The 19,365-nt window shown below is 48.2% G+C and overlaps 1 protein-coding gene and 1 non-coding gene across 2 annotated transcripts in view; both read right to left on the reverse strand.

Moving 5' to 3' along the window:
- The window catches only part of LOC132807619 (zinc finger protein 239-like), a 58,567-nt gene that overhangs the window by 27,814 nt on the left and 11,388 nt on the right, over nt 1-19,365 (reverse strand). The gene's annotated exons all lie outside the window — the stretch shown is intronic.
- trnam-cau (transfer RNA methionine (anticodon CAU)) lies at nt 8,506-8,577 on the reverse strand. The gene has a single exon. It is a non-coding gene; the product is annotated as a tRNA-Met (tRNA).

The raw sequence follows: 19,365 nt of genomic DNA on the forward strand, positions 1-19,365 counted from the left end.
CACGCAGATCTCCACGAGTGTAACAACTCGACTGTGCACATTGAGCCAGTATATCGCTGTGAAATATTTATGCCCAAGCTTTTTTCGGAAGCAGATGAGAAGGCGAGGTGCAGAACAGAGCGCTACGGGAAAGCTGCTAAAGACGTCATTGAGTGAATAGGAGAGAATGGGTTATGGTCCCAACACGCACCCGTTGTGCCAGGGGTTACACTTCGGGCCCACTCTTCCTTCACTCGCAACACTCCACACCCACCTCCCATAGTGCCAAGTCGCTTTCGCCTGCAACCGCCGAATGTGTAACACCTGCCCATTTACCTGCTCCCTCCTGAATATCCAAGGGCTCAAACATACCTGCCAGGTGAAGCAGCACTTTTGCCACAAGCTAGTCCACTGCATTCGCTGCTCACAGTGTCGTTTCCCCAATGTAGCATGAAGCATAAACTGGGTGACTGCTTCGCAGAACATCCCGGTTCTGCCCGCAGGAAAAAGGCCCTGACCTTGCGGCTGCCTGCCACTTTAACACATCACCCTGTTCCCTGACCAACATCTCTGTCTCAGGCATGCAGCAGTGTTCTAGCTCCAGATGAAAGAGCAACACCTCTTTTTCCACTTGGAGACCTCACAGCCCTCCGGTCTTCAATATCGAGTTCCATAACTTTAGGGCCTGAACTCCCCCATGTCCTTGACCCCTATCACACAAACGACTCCTTGTTATCACCTCGTCTGCTATGACACACTACGTATTGTTAGCCACTAACAGTCTCCATTAACAGTTATTCGCCCTCTCACGCGGATCGTTATTCACTCCTACGTCCTTCCTATCGTTCTCTCTCTGAGCTGGTGGCAAACACAGCAATGTACATTGGAGACTCTGAGCCAGCTGAAACTTGCTCAGTGTGAAGTACATTCCACATTGCTCCAAGAATTGCAAGCAGCAAAGCGTTTCCAGAACTTCTGCTTGTCATTCTGTCCCCGGGGCGCTGATGTTTGTCTCATCCCCAGGAACTGGACTACCTCCACTGGGAGATAATTAAAGCAGTTTATTTCTACTTGCACGTTGTTCTGGTGGGTGTGGAGGGATGTAGGGTGGGGTGCGGGTAGAGTCCATTCGCTCTTCTGCACTCTCTCTCTCTCTCTCTCTGAAACCCTTGGGGTGAGAGGTGTCAGTTGCATTAATGCGGGGAACATGAACAACTTTGATTGTGAACTTTCTCCAAAGGTCTGTTATCGGAGAGATAGAAAGATGCTGTGCTGGCAGGACAGAGAGAAATGGACACCGAGGACTCTTCGCCCAGGTCAATTGACATTGTTGTGCAGCCTTCTTGGTGTTCAGAAATCGTCTTCACGCAGCAATCTTAGGGAAAGTCTATTGCAAATAGGGCATCGCTTTCTTTGTTGCTACCGCGCAGCAGTTAACATCTGAGCCCCAAGTGTCGCAGATGAAGAGAATCCGAGTGAAACCTTCACTCACTGAGAGTCCTCCCCACGGCCCTGAGCTGAGGGACTGCAGGCAGTCCAACACGGAAGGGACGGTTAAAAATGAACCAGTTTTGCTCCCGCAGCCTCTCTGAACCAGAGACAGGCAGTGGGACGGCATAAACAAGTAGCACCATTCTCGCAGACACAAGCCGTTCAGCCCATCGAGTCCACGCCGACTGCCTGTCTCTCTCTCTCTCTCTCTCTCTGAGGTTACTCACAATCGGTGGTATCCGTCCTAATAGTGGGGGAACTGTGTCTGAGTCGTGATGAGGTTTTTGTCATGCTTGTCATTCACGTCTGAACCAGGGTAGCGAATTACTGCAGGGAATGGACGAAAATGCAAGGCATTTGTTTCAACTTGACCAGCTGATTGGTATCGCAGAGAACTGGTTTTGCGATTCAGTTCAGAGAAAACCGCCGAAGAACAGAATGCCACTGAGACTTCTAAAACCACACTCCTTGAATGGAGTGGATTTGGCAAGGGCATGCATGACATTCGATGCAATGCAAAGCAGCTCGACATTGAGCAATAGCCGAGGATAGTTTCGATCCATCGACCTCTGGGTTATGGGCCCAGCACGCTCCCGCGGCGCCACTCTGCTGCCACGTTGTGGCCTGCTGCCCACAGAACACTTCAGCTTTTCATCTGGCACGCGGCATGCACGTTCGAGACTGATGTCAAAGACCTCCACTGCTGTCGTGTGATATGCTGTTTCGCAGACGTATGGAGGCTGTGTAAATAGAAACGTTTTTAGTAAATTCTCACATTCTGTTGGTCGAACTGTGATTTCACGCTGAATCACAGCATGTGTCGCTGCGCAGACGGAGGCCATGCGGCCCACCTTCGCTCTGCTGGTTCTATACTTAAGTCAACGTGTGTCTCTATTTGTTTCATTCTCTCGCCTTCTCAGCGTAAATCTGCACATCTGAACGTGACCACCGAATTCCCTTTAGTGTCCATTGAATCTTCCTCTTTGTCAATGTCCGACAGGGACTTACTGACACTAACCACTCCCTGTACGAAAACGTTCTTCCTCCTGTCACTTTTACTTTTTTCCCTGGTGACTTTAACATTCTGCCGCATCGTTGTGGATCCTTTCAGGTGTGGGAGCATTTTCACAACATTATTTCCTGTTTCTCGGTCCCTCAGACTTGGAAAACTTCGGTTCTCCGAGGAGAGCGGTCCCAATTTTCCAATCTACCTTGATTGCTGACATTCCCCAAACACCGCACAGCTCACGTCAACCTGTTCGACACTACATCCAACCATTTCACTTCCCTGTTTTCTGCCTTGTCCGTACTCCAGACAGCCCAACCTCGTTTCACCAAGGTGCGTTTTGAGAAAATTAATCAGGCAGTTTTGCACAAGTCAAGTTAAATGAACTCGGGCTCGTCCGGGATTTGAACCCGGGACCTCTCGCAACTCATCACAGGAAATCACCCAAAGCGAGAATCATACGCCTAGACCAACGAGCCAGAGAGCCGGCCCGCGACGGATGCCCCGCACCGCTTGAGTGACCTGAGACGTGCTCACTATGAAATACATTTGAGATTGCTCTAAGAATTGCAAGCGGCAAAGAGTTTCTCGAACAGCTGCTTCTCATTCAGTCTCCCTGCTGCTGTTTGTCACGTCCCCAGGAATCGGGCTCTCTCCACTGGCAGATAATTCAACCAATTTGGTTTGAAACTCTTCTTTGACACCCGTGCGGCCAGTGACAAGCATTGCCCTCCTCACCATAGGATACAGGGAACAGGAGAAGACCACGCAGATCTCCACGAGTGTAACAACTCGACTGTGCACATTGAGCCAGTATATCGCTGTGAAATATTTATGCCCAAGCTTTTTTCGGAAGCAGATGAGAAGGCGAGGTGCAGAACAGAGCGCTACGGGGAAGCTGCTAAAGACGTCATTGAGTGAATAGGAGAGAATGGGTTATGGTCCCAACACGCACCCGTTGTGCCAGGGGTTACACTTCGGGCCCACTCTTCCTTCACTCGCAACACTCCACACCCACCTCCCATAGTGCCAAGTCGCTTTCGCCTGCAACCGCCGAATGTGTAACACCTGCCCATTTACCTGCTCCCTCCTGAATATCCAAGGGCTCAAACATACCTGCCAGGTGAAGCAGCACTTTTGCCACAAGCTAGTCCACTGCATTCGCTGCTCACAGTGTCGTTTCCCCAATGTAGCATGAAGCATAAACTGGGTGACTGCTTCGCAGAACATCCCGGTTCTGCCCGCAGGAAAAAGGCCCTGACCTTGCGGCTGCCTGCCACTTTAACACATCACCCTGTTCCCTGACCAACATCTCTGTCTCAGGCATGCAGCAGTGTTCTAGCTCCAGATGAAAGAGCAACACCTCTTTTTCCACTTGGAGACCTCACAGCCCTCCGGTCTTCAATATCGAGTTCCATAACTTTAGGGCCTGAACTCCCCCATGTCCTTGACCCCTATCACACAAACGACTCCTTGTTATCACCTCGTCTGCTATGACACACTACGTATTGTTAGCCACTAACAGTCTCCATTAACAGTTATTCGCCCTCTCACGCGGATCGTTATTCACTCCTACGTCCTTCCTATCGTTCTCTCTCTGAGCTGGTGGCAAACACAGCAATGTACATTGGAGACTCTGAGCCAGCTGAAACTTGCTCAGTGTGAAGTACATTCCACATTGCTCCAAGAATTGCAAGCAGCAAAGCGTTTCCAGAACTTCTGCTTGTCATTCTGTCCCCGGGGCGCTGATGTTTGTCTCATCCCCAGGAACTGGACTACCTCCACTGGGAGATAATTAAAGCAGTTTATTTCTACTTGCACGTTGTTCTGGTGGGTGTGGAGGGATGTAGGGTGGGGTGCGGGTAGAGTCCATTCGCTCTTCTGCACTCTCTCTCTCTCTCTCTCTGAAACCCTTGGGGTGAGAGGTGTCAGTTGCATTAATGCGGGGAACATGAACAACTTTGATTGTGAACTTTCTCCAAAGGTCTGTTATCGGAGAGATAGAAAGATGCTGTGCTGGCAGGACAGAGAGAAATGGACACCGAGGACTCTTCGCCCAGGTCAATTGACATTGTTGTGCAGCCTTCTTGGTGTTCAGAAATCGTCTTCACGCAGCAATCTTAGGGAAAGTCTATTGCAAAGAGGGCATCGCTTTCTTTGTTGCTACCGCGCAGCAGTTAACATCTGAGCCCCAAGTGTCGCAGATGAAGAGAATCCGAGTGAAACCTTCACTCACTGAGAGTCCTCCCCACGGCCCTGAGCTGAGGGACTGCAGGCAGTCCAACACGGAAGGGACGGTTAAAAATGAACCAGTTTTGCTCCCGCAGCCTCTCTGAACCAGAGACAGGCAGTGGGACGGCATAAACACGTAGCACCATTCTCGCAGACACAAGCCGTTCAGCCCATCGAGTCCACGCCGACTGCCTGTCTCTCTCTCTCTCTCTCTCTCTGAGGTTACTCACAATCGGTGGTATCCGTCCTAATAGTGGGGGAACTGTGTCTGAGTCGTGATGAGGTTTTTGACATGCTTGTCATTCACGTCTGAACCAGGGTAGCGAATTACTGCAGGGAATGGACGAAAATGCAAGGCATTTGTTTCAACTTGACCAGCTGATTGGCATCGCAGAGAACTGGTTTTGCGATTCAGTTCAGAGAAAACCGCCGAAGAACAGAATGCCACTGAGACTTCTAAAACCACACTCCTTGAATGGAGTGGATTTGGCAAGGGCATGCATGTCATTCGATGCAAAGCAACTCGACATTGAGCAATAGCCGAGGATAGTTTCGATCCATCGACCTCTGGGTTATGGGCCCAGCACGCTCCCGCGGCGCCACTCTGCTGCCACGTTGTGGCCTGCTGCCCACAGAACACTTCAGCTTTTCATCTGGCACGCGGCATGCACGTTCGAGACTGATGTCAAAGACCTCCACTGCTGTCGTGTGATATGCTGTTTCGCAGACGTATGGAGGCTGTGTAAATAGAAACGTTTTTAGTAAATTCTCACATTCTGTTGGTCGAACTGTGATTTCACGCTGAATCACAGCATGTGTCGCTGCGCAGACGGAGGCCATGCGGCCCACCTTCGCTCTGCTGGTTCTATACTTAAGTCAACGTGTGTCTCTATTTGTTTCATTCTCTCGCCTTCTCAGCGTAAATCTGCACATCTGAACGTGACCACCGAATTCCCTTTAGTGTCCATTGAATCTTCCTCTTTGTCAATGTCCGACAGGGACTTACTGACACTAACCACTCCCTGTACGAAAACGTTCTTCCTCCTGTCACTTTTACTTTTTTCCCTGGTGACTTTAACATTCTGCCGCATCGTTGTGGATCCTTTCAGGTGTGGGAGCATTTTCACAACATTATTTCCTGTTTCTAGGTCCCTCAGACTTGGAAAACTTCGGTTCTCCGAGGAGAGCGGTCCCAATTTTCCAATCTACCTTGATTGCTGACATTCCCCAAACACCGCACAGCTCACGTCAACCTGTTCGACACTACATCCAACCATTTCACTTCCCTGTTTTCTGCCTTGTCCGTACTCCAGACAGCCCAACCTCGTTTCACCAAGGTGCGTTTTGAGAAAATTAATCAGGCAGTTTTGCACAAGTCAAGTTAAATGAACTCGGGCTCGTCCGGGATTTGAACCCGGGACCTCTCGCAACTCATCACAGGAAATCACCCAAAGCGAGAATCATACGCCTAGACCAACGAGCCAGAGAGCCGGCCCGCGACGGATGCCCCGCACCGCTTGAGTGACCTGAGACGTGCTCACTATGAAATACATTTGAGATTGCTCTAAGAATTGCAAGCGGCAAAGAGTTTCTCGAACAGCTGCTTCTCATTCAGTCTCCCTGCTGCTGTTTGTCACGTCCCCAGGAATCGGGCTCTCTCCACTGGCAGATAATTCAACCAATTTGGTTTGAAACTCTTCTTTGACACCCGTGCGGCCAGTGACAAGCATTGCCCTCCTCACCATAGGATACAGGGAACAGGAGAAGACCACGCAGATCTCCACGAGTGTAACAACTCGACTGTGCACATTGAGCCAGTATATCGCTGTGAAATATTTATGCCCAAGCTTTTTTCGGAAGCAGATGAGAAGGCGAGGTGCAGAACAGAGCGCTACGGGAAAGCTGCTAAAGACGTCATTGAGTGAATAGGAGAGAATGGGTTATGGTCCCAACACGCACCCGTTGTGCCAGGGGTTACACTTCGGGCCCACTCTTCCTTCACTCGCAACACTCCACACCCACCTCCCATAGTGCCAAGTCGCTTTCGCCTGCAACCGCCGAATGTGTAACACCTGCCCATTTACCTGCTCCCTCCTGAATATCCAAGGGCTCAAACATACCTGCCAGGTGAAGCAGCACTTTTGCCACAAGCTAGTCCACTGCATTCGCTGCTCACAGTGTCGTTTCCCCAATGTAGCATGAAGCATAAACTGGGTGACTGCTTCGCAGAACATCCCGGTTCTGCCCGCAGGAAAAAGGCCCTGACCTTGCGGCTGCCTGCCACTTTAACACATCACCCTGTTCCCTGACCAACATCTCTGTCTCAGGCATGCAGCAGTGTTCTAGCTCCAGATGAAAGAGCAACACCTCTTTTTCCACTTGGAGACCTCACAGCCCTCCGGTCTTCAATATCGAGTTCCATAACTTTAGGGCCTGAACTCCCCCATGTCCTTGACCCCTATCACACAAACGACTCCTTGTTATCACCTCGTCTGCTATGACACACTACGTATTGTTAGCCACTAACAGTCTCCATTAACAGTTATTCGCCCTCTCACGCGGATCGTTATTCACTCCTACGTCCTTCCTATCGTTCTCTCTCTGAGCTGGTGGCAAACACAGCAATGTACATTGGAGACTCTGAGCCAGCTGAAACTTGCTCAGTGTGAAGTACATTCCACATTGCTCCAAGAATTGCAAGCAGCAAAGCGTTTCCAGAACTTCTGCTTGTCATTCTGTCCCCGGGGCGCTGATGTTTGTCTCATCCCCAGGAACTGGACTACCTCCACTGGGAGATAATTAAAGCAGTTTATTTCTACTTGCACGTTGTTCTGGTGGGTGTGGAGGGATGTAGGGTGGGGTGCGGGTAGAGTCCATTCGCTCTTCTGCACTCTCTCTCTCTCTCTCTCTGAAACCCTTGGGGTGAGAGGTGTCAGTTGCATTAATGCGGGGAACATGAACAACTTTGATTGTGAACTTTCTCCAAAGGTCTGTTATCGGAGAGATAGAAAGATGCTGTGCTGGCAGGACAGAGAGAAATGGACACCGAGGTCTCTTCGACCAGGTCAATTGACATTGTTGTGCAGCCTTCTTGGTGTTCAGAAATCGTCTTCACGCAGCAATCTTAGGGAAAGTCTATTGCAAAGAGGGCATCGCTTTCTTTGTTGCTACCGCGCAGCAGTTAACATCTGAGCCCCAAGTGTCGCAGATGAAGAGAATCCGAGTGAAACCTTCACTCACTGAGAGTCCTCCCCACGGCCCTGAGCTGAGGGACTGCAGGCAGTCCAACACGGAAGGGACGGTTAAAAATGAACCAGTTTTGCTCCCGCAGCCTCTCTGAACCAGAGACAGGCAGTGGGACGGCATAAACACGTAGCACCATTCTCGCAGACACAAGCCGTTCAGCCCATCGAGTCCACGCCGACTGCCTGTCTCTCTCTCTCTCTCTCTCTCTCTGAGGTTACTCACAATCGGTGGTATCCGTCCTAATAGTGGGGGAACTGTGTCTGAGTCGTGATGAGGTTTTTGTCATGCTTGTCATTCACGTCTGAACCAGGGTAGCGAATTACTGCAGGGAATGGACGAAAATGCAAGGCATTTGTTTCAACTTGACCAGCTGATTGGCATCGCAGAGAACTGGTTTTGCGATTCAGTTCAGAGAAAACCGCCGAAGAACAGAATGCCACTGAGACTTCTAAAACCACACTCCTTGAATGGAGTGGATTTGGCAAGAGCATGGATATGCTGTATGCCATTCGGTAAGTCGATGCAAAGGAAAGCAGCTCGACATTGAGCAATAGCAGAGGATGGTTTCGATCCATCGACCTCTGGGTTATGGGCCCAGCACGCTCCCGCTGCGCCACTCTGCTGCCACGTTGTGGCCCGCTGCCCACAGAACACTTCAGCTTTTCATCTGACACGCGGCATGCACGTTCGAGACTGATGTCAAAGACCTCCACTGCTGTCGTGTGATATGCTGTTTCGCAGACGTATGGAGGCTGTGTAAATAGAAACGTTTTTAGTAAATTCCCACATTCTGTTGGTCGAACTGTGATTTCACGCTGAATCACAGCATGTGTCGCTGCGCAGACGGAGGCCATGCGGCCCACCTTCGCTCTGCTGATTCTATACTTAAGTCAACGTGTGTCTCTATTTGTTTCATTCTCTCGCCTTCTCAGCGTAAATCTGCACATCTGAACGTGACCACCGAATTCCCTTTAGTGTCCATTGAATCTTCCTCTTTGTCAATGTCCGACAGGGACTTACTGACACTAACCACTCCCTGTACGAAAACGTTCTTCCTCCTGTCACTTTTACTTTTTTCTCTGGTGACTTTAACATTCTGCCGCATCGTTGTGGATCCTTTCAGGTGTGGGAGCATTTTCACAACATTATTTCCTGTTTCTAGGTCCCTCAGACTTGGAAAACTTCGGTTCTCCGAGGAGAGCGGTCCCAATTTGCCAATCTACCTTGATTGCTGACATTCCCCAAACACCGCACAGCTCACGTCAACCTATTGGACACTACATCCAACCATTTCACTTCCCTGTTTTCTGCCTTGTCCGTACTCCAGACAGCCCAACCTCGTTTCACCAAGGTGCGTTTTGAGAAAATTAATCAGGCAGTTTTGCACAAGTCAAGTTAAATGAACTCGGGCTCGTCCGGGGTTGGAACCCGGGACCTCTCGCAACTCATCACAGGAAATCACCCAAAGCGAGAATCATACGCCTAGACCAACGAGCCAGAGAGCCGGCCCGCGACGGATGCCCCACACCGCTTGAGTGACCTGAGACGTGCTCACTATGAAATACATTTGAGATTGCTCTCAGAATTGCTAGCGGCAAAGAGTTTCTCGAACAGCTGCTTCTCATTCAGTCTCCCTGCTGCTGTTTGTCACGTCCCCAGGAACCGGGCTCTCTCCACTGGCAGACAATTCAACCATTTTGTTTTGAAACTCTTCTATGACACCCGAGCGGCCAGTGACAGGCATTCCCCTCCTCACCATGGGATACAGAGAACAGGAGAAGACCACGCAGATCTCCACGAGTGTATCAACTCGACTGTGCACATTGGGCCAGTATATCACTGTGAAATATTTATGTCCAAGCTTTTTTTCGGAAGCAGATGAGAAGGCGAGGTGCAGAACAGAGCGCAGTTATAAGGGAAAGCTGCTAAAGACGACATTGAGTGAATAGGAGAGAGTGGGTTACGGTCCCAACACGCACCCGTCGTGCCAGGGGTAACACTTCGGGTCCACTCTTCCTTCACTCGCAACACCCCACACCCACCTCCCATGGTGCCAAGTCGCTTTCGCCTGCAACCACCGAATGTGTAACACCTGCCCATTTACCTGCTCCCTCCTGAATATCCAAGGGCTCAAACATACCTGCCAGGTGAAGCAGCACTTTTGCCACAACCTAGTCCACTGCATTCGCTGCTCACAGTGTCGTTTCCCCAATGTAGCATGAAGCATAAACTGGGTGACTGCTTCGCAGAACATCCCGGTTCTGCCCGCAGGAAAAAGGCCCTGACCTGGCGGATGTCTGCCACTTTAACACATTACCAACATCTCTGTCTCAGGCTTGCAGCAGTGTCTCAGAACTGACAGCCAGACTACTGCGACCCTTAGGACTCATAACAGCACACAAGCCAACTTCCACACTCAGACAACAACTCACTAGAACAAAGGACCCAATAGCCAGCACGAGCCAAACTAACGTAGTTTACAAAATACCATGCAAGGACTGCACAAAACACTATATAGGACAAACAGGAAGACAGCTAACAATCCGCATCCATGAACATCAGCTAACCACAAAACAACACGACCAGCTATCCCTAGTAGCCATACACTCAGACAACCAGGAACATGAATTTGACTGGGAAAACACTACTATCATAGGACAAGCCAGACAGAGAACAGCCAGGGAATTCCTAGAGGCATGGCATTCATCCACAAACTCCATTAACAGACACATAGACCTGGACCCCACATACAAACCACTACAGCTGAAACTGACACCCGGAAACGGCAAGAAGATCCATCAACAGACACGTCAACCTGGACCCCACATACAAACTACTACAGCTGAAACTGACACCCGGAAGCGGCAAGAACAAACCACTATAAATACGGAAGTAACATCAAAGCAGCGCTTCACAGGAGGCTCCAATAGCACTGATGATGCTCCCTAGCCAGGGAACGAAACGTTTGCAGCAAAAACTTCCAGCTCGGCGAACAGAACCACAACAACGGACACCCGAGCTACAAATCTTCAACCAGACTTTAAGTGAGAAGATTCTCATTCCCATTCCCGCAGATCGGTAATTCAAACCTTATGCCGGCTTCAGGACAATGAGAAAGATTAATTGGGGTGGGTGAAGAAGCTGTGAGCTGCAGTTCAAACAGGTAGGTGGACTCAGATGCGTCATCCATTGCGCCCCGGCCCTGTGCGTATCTTACGCCACCATGCTGCAGAGTTCTGACGTTAACACGGACATGCGCAGCAATGGGAACAGTCACAAGGTCACCAACCAAAGATAATCAGCGTCACTGCATCCCTTCTACAATCCCAACTTTGTGAAGCACTATCTTTCACTGCCAAAGGAAACACCCTTGTCCTCAGGTGCCTGCTTCATTTCGATCACGATTTCCAGCCCCTCACTGTTCTAGTCTCATTTCCAAACACTTGGCTCATAGCCTCAAAAGAAGCTCTGCGGGTATCTGCTTGTTCCACCCGAACAGGCAGTGGGTTACAGATTCCCACCAGTCCCAATGTGAGTGAAATATATTTCCCCCTCCACTGACTTGAATCTTAAAGAAGAAGCCGGGGAGCAAGCTCCCTTTCTTTTCGACAACATTTCTCATTTTGTAGTTGGCAGGGTTCACAACTGCGTGGGGAAAGCGCAATGGGTTTCAAGTCCATCGCATTAACCACTCTGCCCACGAATACAGAACCACACTGACAGCTTCACTTCCCAGGTCTGACTGCCTGTGGAGCAGAGAAAGAGTGAATCATCGCAGCGTTTGTATGAATCCACTCATTTCACAGTGATTCGAAAGGGTTAAATATCTGCACACGGCGAGTCTAGGTGTTGCATCGCAAAAGATAAAATGAACTTTCAGTTAAAAACCAAACACGAAACTGCAGGAGGAATTGAGAAGGTCAGGCAGCATCGGTGGAATGAGAATCAGAGACAACATTTCAGAGCTCCGTTTTCTCCGACAGGTGCTGTCGAACCTGCTGAGTTTCTCTTTTTGTCTCGGCTCTGCAGTCCCTCATGTCAGACGTTAATTCAATCCAGAAATCCCTTTGGGGAAAGGATTACTGTTTGGGGAACATTTTCCTGCCCCCCATTGAAATCGCACGGTTTAGAAGCTAAGGACGGGCAGCAAGCACACCGCCCCTGGGTGGGCTCGTACCACCAACCTTTCGGTTAATAGCCGAACGCGCGAACCAATTGCGCCAGAGGCAAGCGGGAGTCGGGGCTGCACCATCGCTTAGGGGAGGCTGTTAGTGAGGTCATAATTCAGCCGGCCCCGCCGAGAATTTCAATTGTAGTCTAACAGTTTTACTTTTACATAATAAAGCCTGGGACATTCATTGTGGAGACACCGGGGACAGTCTGCAGACACATCCATGTCACGAGGAACTAGCTTTGTGCTCCGGGACCGTCGCCCTTCCAGCCTTTCAGTGTTTTGCCTGTTCCCGAGTTTGCTCATTGGCTCGGAGGAGACAAGGGGTTTGAATTCCTGATGTGCAGGAACGACAATTCTTTCAATGTCTCAGATCAGTTCAGAGTCAATCTCCCGGCCTCTTCAACAAGAGGACGTTGTCTGGACTGTCTCTGGACAATCGATAGGATGAATGTAGATTGGTAAATGTATTTGGTGACAGTTCTGTTCTAGCCCTGTGAGCGAAACGTGGATCTGAAGGAATAAAAGGGTCATTAACAACATCGATCTGAAATTGGATACGTGACAAGAAACAGAGCCATCACTAACAGTTTGCTATTGAACTGGAGAAGGTTTCTCGTGAAATTAGCTTGAGGCTCGAGGTATGCAAGGTCAACATAACTTAGGTAAAACACGCAAACACGTTCCTCATTAGCAGACAGTGAAAGGATTACAAGACGCAAATTAAACATTTTCGACAAGTGATACAGGGGACTGGGAAGATAAGTATTATAAACTGTGAACACCAATGTTCTGGAGCACAACACTTACATTCAAATACCGAAAACATCCAGGTCCTGGTTAATCAGATTGCATTGTGGTGCTTTTCTGCAAAACTTCCACTTGTAATATCCTACAAAAGATGACAAAACTCATCCCTGTCAGCCCAGGATAGAAAATCGGAAGGGATGAACGTTTGCTTATTTGCTGAAGATTCACAAAGCCAAGACTGGGTTTTGGTGATTGTTTCCTTTCCACTCCCAGGAGCCGCAGTGGTTGGGGCGGTGGGTTGGGGACAGTAAAATGTGATCGTGAGCAGCGTGTGGGGTTATTTCAACCTCCCCTCATCTGACAACGCTGTGACTTGACTCCGATGTTCTCAGAGATATTTATTGACGCGAGACAATGAGAAGATTCTCACTCCCGCAGATCGGGAATTCAAACCGTTTGCCGGCTTCAGGGCAATGAGAAAGATTAATTGGGGTGTGTGAAGAAGCTGTGAGCTGCATTTCAAACAGTTATGTGGAGTCAGATGCGTCATCCATTGCGCCCCCGGCCCTGTGCGTATCTGACGCCACCAGTCTGCAGAGTTCTGACGTTAACACGGACATGCGCAGCAATGGGAACAGTCACAAGGTCAACAACCAAAGATAATCACCGTCAGTGTTTCCCTTCCACAGTCCCAACTTTGTGAAGCAGTATCTTTCACTGGCAAAGGAAACACCCTTGTCCTCAGGTGCCTGCTTCATTTCGATCACGATTTCCAGCCCCTCACTGTTCTAGTCTCATTTCCAAACACTTGGCTCATAGCCTCAAAAGAAGCTCTGCGGGTATCTGCTTGTTCCACCCGAACAGGCAGTGGTTTGCAGATTCCCACCAGTCCCAATGTGAGTTAAATATTTTTCCCCCACCACTGATTTGAACCTTAAAGAAGAAGCCGGGGAGCAAGTTCCCTTTCTTTTCGGCGGCATTTCTCATTTTGTAGTCGGCAGGGTTCACTCCTGCGTGGGGAAAGCGCAATGGATTTCAAGTCCATCGCATTAACCACTCTGCCCACGAATACAGAACCACACTGACAGCTTCACTTCCCAGGTCTGTCTGCCTGTGGAGCAGAGAAAGAGTAAATAATCGCAGAGTTTGTTTGAATCCAATCATTTCACAGTGATTCGAAAGGGTCAAATATCTGCACACGGCGAGTCTAGGTGTTTCATCGCAAAAGATGAAATGAACTTTCAGTTAAAAACAAAACACGAGATTGCTGGAGGAAATGAGAAGGTCAGGCAGCATCGGTGGAATGAGAATCAGAGACAACATTTCAAAGTTCCGTTTTCTCCGACAGGTGCTGTCAAACCTGCCGAGTTGCTCTTTTTGTCTCGGCTTCTTAGCATCCGCAGTCCCTTGCATTTGACATTAATTCAATTCAGAAACCCCTTTGGGGAAAGGATTTCTGTTCGGGGAACAATTTCTTGACCCCATTAAAAGCAGACTGCTTCGAAGCCGAGGACGAGCGGCGAACACACCACCCCGGAGTGGGCGCGAAACACCAACCAGTTGGTTAATAGGGGAACGCGGTAACCAATTGCGCCACAGAGACCAGCGATAGCTTTGGTTTCGCCATCGCTTAGGGGAGGCTGTTAGTGAATTCATAATTCAGCCGGCCCCGCCGAGAATTACAATTGTCGTCTAACAGTTTTACTTTTACATAATAAAGCCTGGGACATTCATTGTGGAGACACCGGGGACAGTCTGCAGACACATCCATGTCACGAGGAACTAGCTTTGTGCTCCGGGGCGGTCGCCCTTCCAGCCTTTCAGTGTTTTGCCTGTTCCCGAGTTCTCTCATTGGCTCGGAGGAGACAAGGGGTTTGAATTCCTGAATTGCATGAACGACAATTATTTCAATGTCTCAGATCAATTCATATCCTGAGAACATCAGTCAATTTCCAGGCCTCTTCAAAAAGGGGACGGTGTTTGGATTGTCTCTGCTCAGTCGGACGGTTCATCTTTCATTCTCCTCTAAATCCGCTTCCCAAAGAGTTTCCAAAGATTCACAAAGCTGGAGACTGGGATTTCTGTTTTGCTTCATGAACATTTTTCCACTTCCTAACTGACAATATTTTGCCAAAATCTCTTCCAAATTGGACGCCTTAGTGTCATGTTCAGGGATGAGGAATTTCCATTTTGGGGAGTCATTCCCAAGATTGGGAATGTTCTCTTTGGAGCAAAGAAGGCTAACTGGAAATTTCCTGGGACTGGTGGTAATGATGGGAGAAGAAGCGGTGGGAATGGGCAGATTCATGATCAGAAAAACGTATTGCCACTGACCAGAGTCAGTTACCAGAGGACAGGAATTGAAGTTCTTGAATGAAAAGCAGCACTTGTGCCTAATAAACACAGAGAATACTGCAGAAAGCCAACAGGTCGAGCAGCATCTGTGGAAAGGCAAACAGAGCTGACGTTTTTAGTCTGGTACGTTGTTTGTTGAGAACTCGAGTTTCCTGCATGGCAATAAATTCCCAGACATGAGAAAACGGGACTTTATTGAGACGGGTTTTGTGAAGTTTGAGCGATAATGCAAACAACAGGAAGTCATTTAAAATCGACAGCGAAGTAGGCATAGTCAGCAGGTTTCCACTCTGGGCAGTAGAGCCCCCAAATGATCTCTTAGCGAGCACCTTAATTATTCGGCCACAACGTCACGCCCAAATTTATGATCTATTATTTCTCATGGAATTGTTCTAACAGGAAAGGTGAGTACTGGGCTTGTCCTGTCCGCGCCATAACCTCAAGATATCCTGTTCCCCTGGATTTGATCAGGACAGAGGAGGCTGATGGGAGATCGAATTGAACTAGACACATTGACGAGGGATAGAGCGGGTGGGAAGGATCTATTTCCATGCGTAGAGAGATGAATAATCAGGGCTGATAATAAGGAGCCACCTCAAGAAATTTGGGGTTCATTCAGCAAAGCTAATGTAGAACTGTTCACAGAAAATTGTGATTAAAATCTCTCAAGTTATTTTGATGAGAAGTGTTGATGATGCTAATATAATCGGTAGGATGAACGTAGATTGGTAAATGTATTTGTTGACAGTTCTGTTCTAGCCCTGTGAGCGAAACCTGGATCGGAGAAATAAAAGGGACAAGAACAACATTGATCTGAAATTGGATATGTGACAAGAAACAGAGCTATCATTAACAGTTGCCTTTTGAACTGGTGAAGGTTTCTCGTGAAATTAACTTGAGGCTTGAGGTATGCAAGGTCAAGATAATTTAGGTAAAACAAGGAAATGCTGTTCTCATTAGCAGACGGTGAAAGGATTACAAGACGCAAATTAAACATTTCCTACAAGTGATACAGGAGACTGGGACGATAAGTATTATAAACTGTGAACAACAAAGTTCTGGAGCACAACACTTACATTCAAGGACCGAAAACACCCAGGTCCTGATTAATCAGATTGCATTATGGTGCTTTTCTGCAAAACATTCACTTGCAATGTCCTACAAAAGAGTGACAAACCCCATCCCTGTCAGCCCAGGATAGAAAATCCGAAGGGATTACCGGTTTTCTTATTTTTGGAAGATTCACTAAACTGAGACTGGGTTTTGGTGTTTGCTCCCTTTCCACTCCCAGGAGCCGCAGTGGTTGAGATGGTGATTTGGGAAAAATGAAATGTGCCGATGAGCAGGTGTGGGGCTATTTCTGCTTCCCCTCCTCAGACAGAGCTGTGACTTGACTCTGATGTTCTCAGGGACATTTACTGAGGCGAAACGGTGAAAAGGTTTTCATTCCTGCAGTAATTCAAACCGTATGCCGGCTTCAGGACAATGAGAAAGATTAATTGGGGTGTCTGAAGAAGCTGTGAGCTGCATTTCAAATAGGCAGGTGGAGTCAGATGCGTCATCCATTGCGCCCCAGCCCTGTGCATATCTAACACCACCACGTTGCAAAGTTCTGACATTAACACGGACATGCGCAGCAATGGGAACATTCACAAGGTCAACAACCAAAGATAATCAGCGTCACTGATTCCCTTCTACAGTCCCAACTTTGTGAAGCAGTATCTTTCACTGGCAAAGGAAACAGCGTTGTCCTCAGGTGCCTGCTTCATTTCGATGACGATTTCCAACCACTCACTGTTCTAGTCTCATTTCCAATCATTTGGCTCATAGCCTCTAAAGAAGCTCTGCTGGTTTCTGCTTGTTCCACCCGAACAGGCAGTGGGTTGCAGATTCCCACCAGTCCCAATGTGAGTGAATTTTTTTTTCCAACTCCACTGATTTGAATCTTAAAGAAGAAGCCGGGGAGCAAGCTCCCTTTCTTTTCGACGACATTTCTCATTTTGTAGTTGGCAGGGTTCACACCTGCGTGGGGAAACCACAGTGGATTTCATGTCCATCGCATTCACCACTCGGGTCACGAATACAGAACCATACTGACAGTTTCATTTCCCAGGTCTCTTTGCCTGTGGAGCTGAGAAAGACTAAATCATTGCAGCGTTTGTTTGAATCCAATCACTTCACAGAAATTCGAAAGGGTTGAATATCTGCACATGGTGAGTCTGGGAGTTTTATCCCAAAAGATGAAATTAACTCTCAATTAAAAACAAAAAATAGAAATTGCAAGAGCAATTCAGCAAGTCACACAGCATCTGTGGAAAGAGAATCTGCCACAACATTTCAGATCTCTGTTTGCTCCGTCAGGTCCTGTCAAACCTGCTAAGTTTCTCCGGCAGTTTCTCTTTTTGTCTCTGGTTCTCAGTATCCGAAGTCCTTTACGTTAGACATTAAAGCAGTTCTGAAACCCCTTTGTGCTCCCTCAGTGGAGAAGGTTTCCATTTGGGGAACATTATCCTGTCCCCGTTAAAAGCGCACAACTTCGCAGCCAAGGAAGCAGTTGGAGGGAGCGCACCGTCCCTGGGTGGGTGGTAAACCACCAACCCTCTGGTTAACAGCCAAACGCGCTGACCATTTGCGCCACCGAAACAGGTGACTACGCTGTCTGCACAATCTCTTAGGGGAGGCTCATAGTCAATTCATAATTCGGCCTGCCCTCCTAGAATTACAATTGTCGTCTATCAGTTTTACTTTTCCATAATAAGGCCTGGAACATTCATTTGGAGACGCCGAGGGCAGTCTGATCCTACCATCTGCAGACACATCCATGTCACTCGGAACTAGCTTTCCTACATTGGGGCCATCACCCTTCCAGCATTTCAGTGTTTTGCCTGTTCCCGAGTTGTCTCATTGGCTCGGAGGCGAGAAGGAGTTTGAATACCTGATGTGCAGGAAAGGGAATTCTTTCAATGTCTCAGATCAGTTCATATCCCGAGAACATTAAAGTTAATCTCTCGGCCTCTTAAACAAGGAGACGGTGTCTGGACTGTCTCTGCTCAGTCGGACAGTTCATCCATTTTTCTCCTCTAATTCCGGTTCCTAAAAAGTTTCTGAAGGTTCACAAAGCAGGAGAGTGGGAACTCTGTTTTGCTTCATTAACATTTTTCCACTTCATAACTGACAATATTTTGCCAAATTCTCTTCCCAATTGTACGCCATACATCATGTCCAGGGATGAGGAATTTCCATTTTGAGGAGACATTCCCGAGGTTGGGAATGCTTGCTTTGGAGCAAAGAAGGTTAACTGGAGATTTTCTGGGACTGTTGGTAATGATGGGAGAAGAAGCAGTGGGAATGGGCAGATTAATGATCAGAAGAATCAATTGCCACTGAACAGAGTCAGTTACCAGAGGACAGGAATTGAAGTTCTCGAATGAAAAGCAGCACTTGTGCCTAATAACCACAGAGAATACTGCAGAAAGCCAACAGGTCGAGCAGAATCAGTGGAAAGGTAAACAGAGCTGACGTTTTTAGTCTGGTACGTTGTTTGTTGAGAACTCGAGTTTCCTGCATGGCAATAAATTCCCAGACATGAGAAAACGGGACTTTATTGAGACGGGTTTTGTGAAGTTTGAGCGATAATGCAAGCAACAGGAAGTCATTTAAAATCGCCAGCGAAGAAAGCATAGTCAGCAGGTTACTACCCTGGGCGGGGGAGCCACAACGAAATTCTAAGCCTGCACTTTATGTGTTTGGCCACAACTAAACGCCCCAAGTTGTGGTCTAAAATTTCTCATGGAATGCCTTAAACAGGAAGGTGAGTATTGGGCTTGTTCTTTCCCCGTTATAGCCCCAACGTTTCCTGTTCCCCTGGATTTGATTCGAACTGAGGAGGCTGATGGGAGATCGAATTGAATTACACACATTGGTGAGAGATAGAGCGGGTGGGAAGCATCCATTTCCACGCGTACAGAGATTAATAATCACGGTCGAAAATAAGGAGCCACTTCAAGAATATTGGTTTCTGTCAGCAAAACTAATGTAGAATTGTTCACAGAAAATTATGATGACAGTCTCTCGAGTTATTTTGATGAGAAGAGTTGATGATGCTAATACAATCCATAGGATGAACGTAGATTGG

This window comes from Hemiscyllium ocellatum, assembly GCF_020745735.1.
Source record: "Hemiscyllium ocellatum isolate sHemOce1 chromosome 27 unlocalized genomic scaffold, sHemOce1.pat.X.cur. SUPER_27_unloc_19, whole genome shotgun sequence".
NCBI lineage: Eukaryota > Metazoa > Chordata > Chondrichthyes > Orectolobiformes > Hemiscylliidae > Hemiscyllium > Hemiscyllium ocellatum.